Source organism: Eptatretus burgeri, chromosome 17, assembly GCF_056783735.1.
Source record: "Eptatretus burgeri isolate ZD-2024b chromosome 17, Ebu_testis_v1, whole genome shotgun sequence".
Lineage (NCBI taxonomy): Eukaryota > Metazoa > Chordata > Myxini > Myxiniformes > Myxinidae > Eptatretus > Eptatretus burgeri.
Genome location: NC_140977.1, coordinates 9,064,530 through 9,075,138, shown reverse-complemented (window position 1 = coordinate 9,075,138; position 10,609 = coordinate 9,064,530). Strand labels below are relative to the sequence as shown.

The following is a 10,609-nucleotide window of genomic DNA, read 5'->3' as shown; positions in this document are numbered from 1 at the left end:
TGTGCTCAACCAGATATCATACAAAATCTCCATCCAAACAAATCTTTACTTCAACTCATTTGCACAACAATGGATCATTCCTTCACTCAACACGACATGAAACAACACAACACGAGACCGAGGTTGCTGGCACGCCGTCGTACATGCCCACGCTTCCCACCTAAATCAAGGTTTAAATTTGGGAAAACGTTCCACCAAGATTTACCCAATAGCAAATTCTGAGTTTAAATATTTCACGTTTTGAACCCTGTGACCCCAAGTCCTTCCTCCATACTTCATACATCCCCCAATGTTGATCACATGGACAACGTTTCATGAAGAAATGTTTAAAATGTTCCCATAATTGAGTCTCATGTGATTGAGATACGATAGGGTGAGGTTTCATCCTACTCTCGAAAAGGAATATCATTTTTCTTGTTTGTGCGTTTCACCTGATGACATCCTGAAGGGATATTTTTTTCCATTACTTACATGGAATGTTCAGCAGCGCCACATTTCCCCATCCTTTTGAATCTTCTGTTCCCATTCCTAAAGAGAAAAAGATTGAAAAGTCAATTTGTTACACACTTTGTGAGGAAGATACATCCAAAAAACGATATTCAATGTAACATATTTACTTCAGGTGCTTCTGCAGGGAGACTTTCTTTGTTGGAGTCGATGGTGTTGGTTCGTTCATCGCAACATCTAATGAACCCAATCACTCGTTCACAGCAACATCTGGAAAATCCAGTCGCTTGTTCATTGCCACATCTGATGAATCTTGAGACTGATTCATCTTTGCTTCCCTGAAAAAGAACAATACTCTTCAATCCATATCTTAGTACAACTTTGCTAATCCCAAAAATATCATACACATTCTCCATTCATACAAATCTTTCCTGCAACTGATTTGCACTCCAATGGATCATTCCTTCACTCAACACGACATAAAACAAGAAAACACGAGAGCGAGGTTAATGGCTCGCCATTGTAAATCCCAACGGTTCCCACCTAAAGCAAGGTTTTCATCACCGAGTTATGAGGTATTACTTCACCACCGTGTTATGACAGGAGTAATGTTTGAAACGACACAGGTGGGGTAAGTGCCTGCCCCCACAACGCCAACATGGTTTACCTGTTGGAGAATGATACACTGCTCTGCTTTGGCACAGACGAGCTCGCATTATGAAACGAGGTGATGTGTTGAACAAATCTGTGAAATTGAGGATAACTGGGCTTCACAGCTGATGATGAACTGTTTGTTCACATCATTGCATGAACTCGGCTGGGAGTCTCGCTCTCTGCCGCTGATAACATGCAGCCTCTCATCCGTAGTCATGCAGGCAGTTGCGATTGACACAGCTTTAGTCAGATCGAGATCGGGAACAACCAACAATTTCCGGAGGATCGTTTCCTTATTGATGCCAACAACAAAGACATCTCTCAAGATCTCATCCAACTTGACACTAAATTCACAATGTTCAGCCAATCTGCAAAGGTCAGCAACAAACTCAGACACCGACTGACCTTCCTTCCTCCCATGAGTGTAGAACTTGTACCGGGACACGATTTTTCCCAGGTTTCGGCTTGTAGTGTCTGGCCACAATCTCGATCAATTCATCGAAGGTTTTGTCCTTAATTTTATCAGGAGTAACCAGATCCTTCATCAGGGCATATGTTGTTTTGTCACACACTGTGAGCAGAACGGCTCGGCGAAGATCAGCATCTTCTGCCACCGCCATATTGTTAGCGATGAAGTATTGTCCCAATCGATCAGCAAAATCTTCCCAGTCCTCATTTGGCTGGTACTCCACCAGACTCCCCACGGACGCCAGAGTGAGCAATGCCAACTTGGCAAAGCACTAAACTCGTCACCAATTGTGGCGTATCCGAAGGATTGCTGGGTGAAAGGCCAGATAACATTTAAGTCGAAGTTCCACGTTTTATTTCCACGAAGGCGCACACTGTGCATGCACGTGGCGGAAGCTTTGTAGAACATGACAACAGTCTTCAAGTATATAATTCAATTTAAATAAAGATTTAGGTTTAAAGATGTATTAATAAATTAATTCTGGGTTTCACTGCCATTTTCCCCAGTTTCTGTGACATCACCCCATCCAGCACGTTACATTCGTTCTTTGTGCCTGTTGTTTGTGTCCATTACGATATCCGTGAAAACGGTAAGTTTCCTGTCTGGAATGATTTTAAATTTTGTTTTACTGCCAGACAGACAGGAGATAGAAAAATTATCTCACTTCTCTGCACATGTGCAATCGGGACGAATTCAGAGCCAATATTCAGTAAAAGGAAAGACTCGTCTCTTCCAATTAATGTTCCAATTCATGTTTAAAACACAACATTCAATTTAAACAAGTGAAATCCTTCAATACAGCGCGTGTGGTGAAGCAAATGAGTACACTAATGTTAAAATATGCAATTTATGCTTTTTCAGTTGAAAAACAATTAAAGAGCGTACTTAATATTTGAAATGTAAAAATCTTGTTATTATTGTGATAAGCACCTTTATATAAAACAGAAGGAATGAAATCGTTCGATACAGCGTGGCAGGAGGCCGCAAAGAATGATGGCATAAGAAGAACTTAGCTTTCAGCGTTCAGCGCGAAATGCCATGTTGGGCGGAAATGACGTCTTTTGTTCGTTCGTGCATGAGAGGGGAGCGTTTCTTGGTTTTTTTTCCGTCAAGCAATAAATGCAATGGTTTTCACACATATAACACATGAGTTTCACAAATTTCCATTGAAATACTCGGGTATTTCCATCAATTGTTGCCATTTCCATCTAGGACTCTACGTTATGCATTGCCATCGACCGGACGGCCGATATTGGCTGTCTTGAGGCACGTGGGGGTGGGGAAGGGGTACACCGGAGACGTGGTAGACACCGGGGACATTTCAAACTCGGTGCAATTGTATACAGCGCACGCGCTGTAATAAGTTGTTCCTCAATCATAAAGTGATAACATGGACGGACATGAACCAATCACTTAACCCCGCTGTTCGCTTTGTGGACGCAGGGTAACTAATCGTGAAAATTTTAAAGTGGGAAAGGTTACCTCGTCATATTCAGTGATTTCTCCTCTTCATTTTTCTCTGCTGGCCAACCACTTGCCTTCTGCTATGAGGTACCACATGTTCTTTGGAAGCCGGTGCCACTTGGTTCCTCTGGGGAGCCGGTGCAGTCTGTTCCTCCTGGGAAGCCGGTGCCACTTGGTTCCTCTGGAGAGTTGGTGCCACCTGATACGTTCTCTGGATCCCAGGTAGAGGCTGTTGCCTCCAGGAAGCTGGTGCAATCTGTTCCTCCTGGGAAGCCGATGCCACATGGTTCCTCTGGAGAGCTGGTGCCACCTGATACGTTCTCTTAAGCACAGGTGTAGCCCGTTGCCTCTGGACAGCCGGGACAGAGCACTGCCCCCGGGAAGCTGGTGCAGCCTCTACCGTCGGCGAGAAGGTGCAGCCCCGGCAGCCAGGCCATCTGGTTTCCTCTCAAGAGGAAATGCAGCCTGCCTGCCCTTGGGTGCTTCCAACATGGACGGCTGTGACATCTTCCTCTTGGGTTCCACGACTGCTGGCTGCTGCTGACTTGGTGCTGTAAAAATGGAGGATATTTTTCATCAAACATAGATTATGGATTTTTACACAATTCTCAACAGGAAGAACAAGAACAGGTTTAGATGAGGTGAAAATAGAAGTGCAAAATAGATGTAGAAAACAAAAAAAAAATTTAATTACACATGAGGTCTTACAATCTAATTGGACACAAGTTCATGGCTCTCTGTTGCAAGTTCAAACAAGGACATGATACTCGAGGTCCTCTACCTTTTGGATAGTATGAGAAATGGATCTGTGTAATATGAAAGCTAAATGTTCAATGGTTTTTGAAATATCACGAACACAAAAGTACATGGATGGATGATCGGTCGGTCGGTCGGACAGAGTTCATTTTAATGTCCCCCGTCTCCAACTTTGTTGGAGGGGCGGGGGAAATTCAGTAGAGGAGTAAATTATTCACTGATGTTGAAGACTGAAGAGACTTTACCCAGAATGATATAATACACAGGTGATTATTAAAGGGAAACCTGCTGAAAGGTGTCACAAATTATTTACGAGTAAACGTTTGGCTGTGTATTGTGTTGTTATATGCATCGTTTGGCTGTGTATTGTGTTGTTATCTGCATTGTTTGGCTGCGTATTGTGTTGTTTTCTGCATCGTTTGGCCACGTATTGTGTTGTTATGTGCATCGTTTGGCCGCGTATTGTGTTGTTATGTGCATTGTGCGGCGTGTATTGTGTTGTTGTGTGCATTGTTTGGCCGCGTATTGTGTTGTTATGTGCATCGTTTGGCCGCGTATTGTGTTGTTATGTGCATTGTGAGGCGTGTATTGTGTTGTTGTGTGCATTGTTTGGCCGCGTATTGTGTTGTTATGTGCATCGTTTGGCCGCGTATTGTGTTGTTATCTGCATCGTTTGGCTGCATATTGTGTTTTATGTGCATTGTGAGGCACGTATTGTGTTGTTATCTGCATTGTTTGGCTGCGTGTTGTGTTGTTATGTGCATTGTGAGGCACGTATTGTGTTGTTATCTGCATTGCTTGGCTGTGTATTGTGTTGTTATATGCATCGTTTGGCTACATGTTGTGTTGTTATGTGCATTGTGAGGCATGTATTGTGTTGTTATATGCATCGTTTGGCTGTGCATTGTGTTGTTATATGCATCGTTTGGCTGTGCATTGTGTTGTTATCTGCATTATTTGGCTGCGTATTGTGTTGTTTTCTGCATCGTTTGGCTGCATCTTGTGTTGTTATGTGCATTGTTTGGCTGCGTATTGTGTTGTTATGTGCATTGTTATGTGCGTATTATGTTGTTATGTGCATTGTTATGTGCGTATTGTGTTGTTATGTGCATTGTTTGGCTACGTATTGTGTTATTATGTACATCGTTTGACTGCGTATTGTGTTGTTATGTGCATTGTTTGGCCGCGTATTGTGTTGTTATGTGCATCGTTTGGCCGCGTATTGTGTTGTTATCTGCATCGTTTGGCTGCATATTGTGTTTTATGTGCATTGTGAGGCACGTATTGTGTTGTTATCTGCATTGTTTGGCTGTGTATTGTGTTGTTATAAGCATCGTTTGGCTGCATATTGTGTTGTTATGTGCATTGTAAGGTGCGTATTGTGTTGTTATATGCATCGTTTGGCTGCGTGTTGTGTTGTTATGTGCATTGTGAGGCACGTATTGTGTTGTTATCTGCATTGCTTGGCTGTGTATTGTGTTGTTCTATGCATCGTTTGGCTGCATTTTTTGTTGTTATGTGCATCGTGAGGGGCGTCTTGTGTTGTTATATGCATCGTTTGGTTGCGTATTGTGTTGTTATATGCATTGTTAGGCTGCGTATTGTGTTGTTATGTGCATTGTTTGGCTATGTATTGCAATGTTATGTGCATTGTTTAGCTATGTATTGTGTTGTTATGTGCATTGTTTGGCTGCGTATTGTGTTGTTATGTGCATTGTTATGTGCGTATTATGTTGTTATGTGCATTGTTATGTGCGTATTGTGTTGTTATGTGCATTGTTTGGCTACGTATTGTGTTATTATGTACATCGTTTGACTGCGTATTGTGTTGTTATGTGCATTGTTATGTGCGTATTGTGTTGTTATCTGCATTGGCTGGCTATGTATTGTGTTATTATGTGCATCGTTTGGCTGCGTATTGTGTTGTTATGTCTATTGTTTGGCTGCGCATTGTGTTGTGATGTGGATTGTTTGGTTGCGTATTGTGTTGTTATGTTCATTGTTTGGTTGCGTATTGTGTTGTTATATGCATTGTTAGGCTGCGTATTGTGTTGTTATGTGCATTGTTTGGCTATGTATTGTAATGTTATGTGCATTGTTTGGCTATGTATTGTGTTGTTATGTGCATTGTTTGGCTGCGTATTGTGTTGTTATGTGCATTGTTATGTGCGTATTATGTTGTTATGTGCATTGTTATGTGCATATTGTGTTGTTATGTGCATTGTTTGGCTACGTATTGTGTTATTATGTACATCGTTTGGCTGCGTATTGTGTTGTTATGTGCATTGTTATGTGCGTATTGTGTTGTTATCTGCATTGGCTGGCTATGTATTGTGTTATTATGTGCATCGTTTGGCTGCGTATTGTGTTGTTATGTGCATTGTTATGTGCGTATTGTGTTGTTATGTGCATTGTTTGGCTATGTATTGTGTTATTATGTGCATCGTTTGGCTGCGTATTGTGTTGTTATGTGCATTGTTATGTACGTATTGTGTTGTTACGTCTATTGTTTGGCTGTGTATTGTGTTATGTTCATTGTTTGGCTGCATATTGTGTTGTTATGTCTATTGTTTGGCTGCATATTGTGTTGTGATGTGGATTGTTTGGTTGCGTATTGTGTTGTTATGTTCATTGTTTGGCTGCGTATTGTGTTGTTATGTCTATTGTTTGGCTGTGTTTTGTGTTGTTATTTGCATTGTTAGGCTGCAAATTGTGTTATATGCATTGTTTGGCTACGTATTGTGTTATTATGTGCATCGTTTGGCTGCGTATTGTGTTGTTATGTGCATTATTTGGCTGTGTATTGTGTTCCGTGCATTCAACGTGTATCAAGTTGTTTAGTATTTAGGGCTATGCAATGTTTCTTGTTGCCAGGTGCGAATTTTAAGTGCAGAGCAGAGTAAAAACATGACAGATATTGATGTTGAAATTCGATTTTACACCTGGAGGAAGATAGGAAGTACTCGGGAAAGTCGTGGTTGCTTTCATTTAAAGAGCCATGTTGTCCTAACAAGCAGTTAATTGCACCAACTGGTTATAGAACTGTCAAGTCTTTAGCTAATGTGGAACGTCGTCCTGGAGAGCTTACGTGATGGCGCGTCGTCCATCCATCGGTCTGTCAGTCCATCAGTCCGTCTGCAAACACTTGCAACATCTTCTCTGAAACTACACACACGATTTCAATGAAACCTCACCACTTCTTCATCACCTGTGCTGTACCAAAGTTGAAAAAATAAAAAGTAGGGGCTTTAGGGGGTCTGCGGAGGGAGATTATGGGGGAGGGGAGGTTGCCCCACGAAAGATTATTTTTCTTTCTTCTCAGAAACTACACTTACAACTCTGATGAAACATGACCACAACCTTCATCACTCATGATGTCCTAAAGTTTGTTCCCGACATTAAAAAAAAGAAAAAGATCGGGGTCTGAGGGGGGTCTGAGGGGGGTATACAATTTCCATGAAAGTTGACCACAACCTTCATCACCCATGATGGACCAAAGCTTATCGTCTGCATAAAAATCTGCACTCATCAAGGGGATCGACGGGGGGAGGTGGGGGGAGGTTGTTGACCTCTGGATTTTTATTTTAATTCCATGAACAAACTTTGGTACATCACGGGTGATGAAGGTTGTGGCCAATTTTAATCAAAATTGTTGGTGTGGTTTCGGAGAAGAAAGGAAATTCCTATTTTGGGGGGCAATCCCGTAGACACCCACGGGGCCTGATCTTTTGTAATGCCATGAACAAATTTAATACATTCAGGGTGATGAAGGTTGTGGCAAAATTTCATCGAAATCATGTGTGGAGTTTCAGAGAAGTTGCAAGAACTTGTGGAAGAATGGACAGACGATAAGCCATCCCATATCCCGTAAGCTCCCAGAACTGCATTGCAAGTGAGCTCCAAATAAGGGTCAATGGGGGACCCGTGAATATTTAACGAATTTATTTTTGGATTTGACCCTTGAATCACGCCCCAGAGGGTGAGGACTGAGGGAGACAGGAGTCAAAATGGAATTTTTTAAACTCAAAAATTGATCTGGGTTCATTCCTGGTGGAACCCTTTGCCATCTGTCATCTTTGCTTTTGGTGGGAAGCTTGGGGATTTGCGATGGTGCACCATCAACTTCGCTCTCGTTTATTTTGTCCAAGAGTTGCTCCGCTGCCTTATTATCAGGTCATACTGTCTTCTTGCTCTTCCTGTGCCTCCATCTTGACAAGAAACAATAAGATTGGACAATATGAAAGAGTACAAAAAGAAGGCTGCTTGGTTACCTTCAGGAGCTTCAACATGGCAGGTTATCTGGGGTCTTGGAATATTGTTGAACCACGTGTGAAACAAAATTTCCTGTAAAACATAATAATGGGTGTGTTGGAAAATTGTTGAACCACGTGTGAAACAAAATCTCCTGTAAAACATAATAATTGATGTGTTGGAATATCATTAAACCAAGTGTGAAACAAAATCTCCTGTAAAACATAATAATTGATGTGTTGGAATATCGTTAAACCACGTGTGAAACAAAATCTCCTGTAAAACATAATAATGGGTGTGTTGGAATATCGTTAACCCAAGTGTGAAACTAAATCTCCTGTAAAACATAATAATTGATGTGTTGGAATATCATTAAACCAAGTGTGAAACTAAATCTCCTGTAAAACATAATAATGGGTGTGTTGGAATATCGTTAACCCAAATGTGAAACTAAATCTCCTGTAAAACATAATAATTGATGTGTTGGAATATCATTAAACCAAGTGTGAAACTAAATCTCCTGTAAAACATAATAATTGATGTGTTGGAATTGATGTGTTGGAATATCGTTAACCCAAGTGTGAAACAAAATCTCCTGTAAAACATAATAATTGATGTGATGGAATATCATTAAACCAAGTGTGAAACTAAATCTCCTGTAAAACATAATAATGGGTGTGTTGGAATATCAACATGTAATTAATGTGTAAAACACAATAATGGGTGTGTTGGAATATCGTTGAACCACATGTGAAACAAAATCTCCTGTAAAACATAATAATGGGTGTGTTGGAATATCGTTGAACCAAGTGTGAAACAAAATCTCCTGTAAAACATAATAATGGGTGTGTTGGAATAAAACATAAACACGACAAGGAAAGGCCACCACGAGAGAACAATTGCATTTTGCTCCACAATAACAGGAGTTCAGCAACGTGTGTGTGTGTGTGTGTGTGTGTGTGTGTGTGTGTGTGTGTGTGTGTGTGTGTGTGTGTGTGTGTGTGTGTGTGTGTGTGTGTGTGTGTGTGTGTGTGTGTGTGTGTGTGTGTGTGTGTGTGTGTGTGTTTGTGTGTTTTCAGCAATCCCAGTATACGTGAGTTCAGCAACCCCACTATGTGTGTGTGTACGTGAGTTCAGCGATCCCAGTGTGCGTGAATTCAGCAATCCCAGTCTGTGCGAGTTCATAAATCTCAGTATACGTGAGTTCAGCAATCCCAGTCTGTGTGAGTTCAGACATCTCAGCGTGTGCGTGTGTGTGTGTGTGTGTGTGTGTGTGTGTGTGTGTGTGTGTGTGTGTGTGTGTGTGTGTGTGTGTGTGTGTGTGTGTGTGTGAACATGCATCGTGAGTCTTTCCATCGGATTTTTGCAAATCATCCCGGTCAGGAGGTCAAGGGTTCACTCACACCAGGTGGAGGATCATCTACAACACTGAAGCCTGTTCTGTCGTTTGACATTGGCTGTAAGAAGAAAAACAAATGTGTTTGTGACAGAATCATCACCCATCATCACAATCCAATAATTACATTAACATTAGCATATTCCAACAAGCATTCACTGACGTAATGACCGAGTCTTGACTGTAAAATTATAAAATATATTTTGATTCACAAAATAAATTGTGGTATAATAGAAAAGTTTTTTGTGAAACGAAAAACAAAGCCTATCACCTCAGTATTTGGATATTTTGCCTCTGTGGGTTTAAATTAACTGGTAAAGAACCCATGGGCGTCCGCAGGAAGGGGCAAGGGGGGGCATTTGCTCCCCCCCCTCCCTGGAAAATCAAAAATTTGAAAAAATTACATGGAAAATACAAAATGAATAAAATAACATAAACATTTCTCAACACCTCATTCAGTTTGAGCAGGTTACTACTCTTGGAACAGGAATTGGAGCCGTTGGGGATCTCTTCCGAAATTGTCAATGACCCTGTTCATTAGCTCGGTCTTCTGGCTGTTCACTTTGTCGCGGTGGACACTTAGCATGCAGAGGCCGGACAGACGTTTATCACTCATCGTTGATCTTAACCAGGTCTTCACCCTGCACAGTGTGCTGAATTACCTTTCCACTGTACATGATGTTGCAGGCAGAGTCAGTGCGATGAGGATAGCCTTGCGCACAGCAGGGAACAGAGTGGTCTGCTTCACCAGCTCGATCATACCCAGAGAGTTGTCATCCAGTGGCTTATGCTTCTGCACGTCATACCACGCTCGAGCTTCTTCTACAAGGTTGTCAATGCCATACATTTCCTTGACAGATGAAACGATGTGCTTGAATTCATCTCTTTCTGTTTGCTGCATTTCTCTCGGATGTAGTGTGAAAATGTGAAAATATGGCGTGTTACTTTCACCAAAACGACTTTCCAGAGACTGGATCAAGGAATCCATGTACGGGACATAGATGGCGCGGCGATAGTACTCCTCAATGGAGCCTCCTATATTCGGCCGGTGGACCTGGCGTGCGCATCACCGAGGCATAGTCAAGTCGATGCCAAGTTCTTCTGCCAAGGTTTTCACCTCAGGGATGACATCTTCTGAGAACACATGGTCTGCACCATCCCGGTGAGCTCGG

General features: G+C 41.8%; 1 long non-coding RNA gene across 1 annotated transcript; it reads right to left on the bottom strand.

The window, feature by feature from the left end:
* Positions 1–637: 637 nt before the first annotated feature.
* Positions 638–9,750, bottom strand: LOC147009257 (uncharacterized). The gene is made up of 3 exons (XR_015052817.1): positions 9,445–9,750; positions 8,062–8,134; positions 638–3,585 (listed from the first exon to the last, which is right to left on the bottom strand). It is a non-coding gene; the product is annotated as an uncharacterized LOC147009257 (long non-coding RNA).
* Positions 9,751–10,609: the final 859 nt, after the last annotated feature.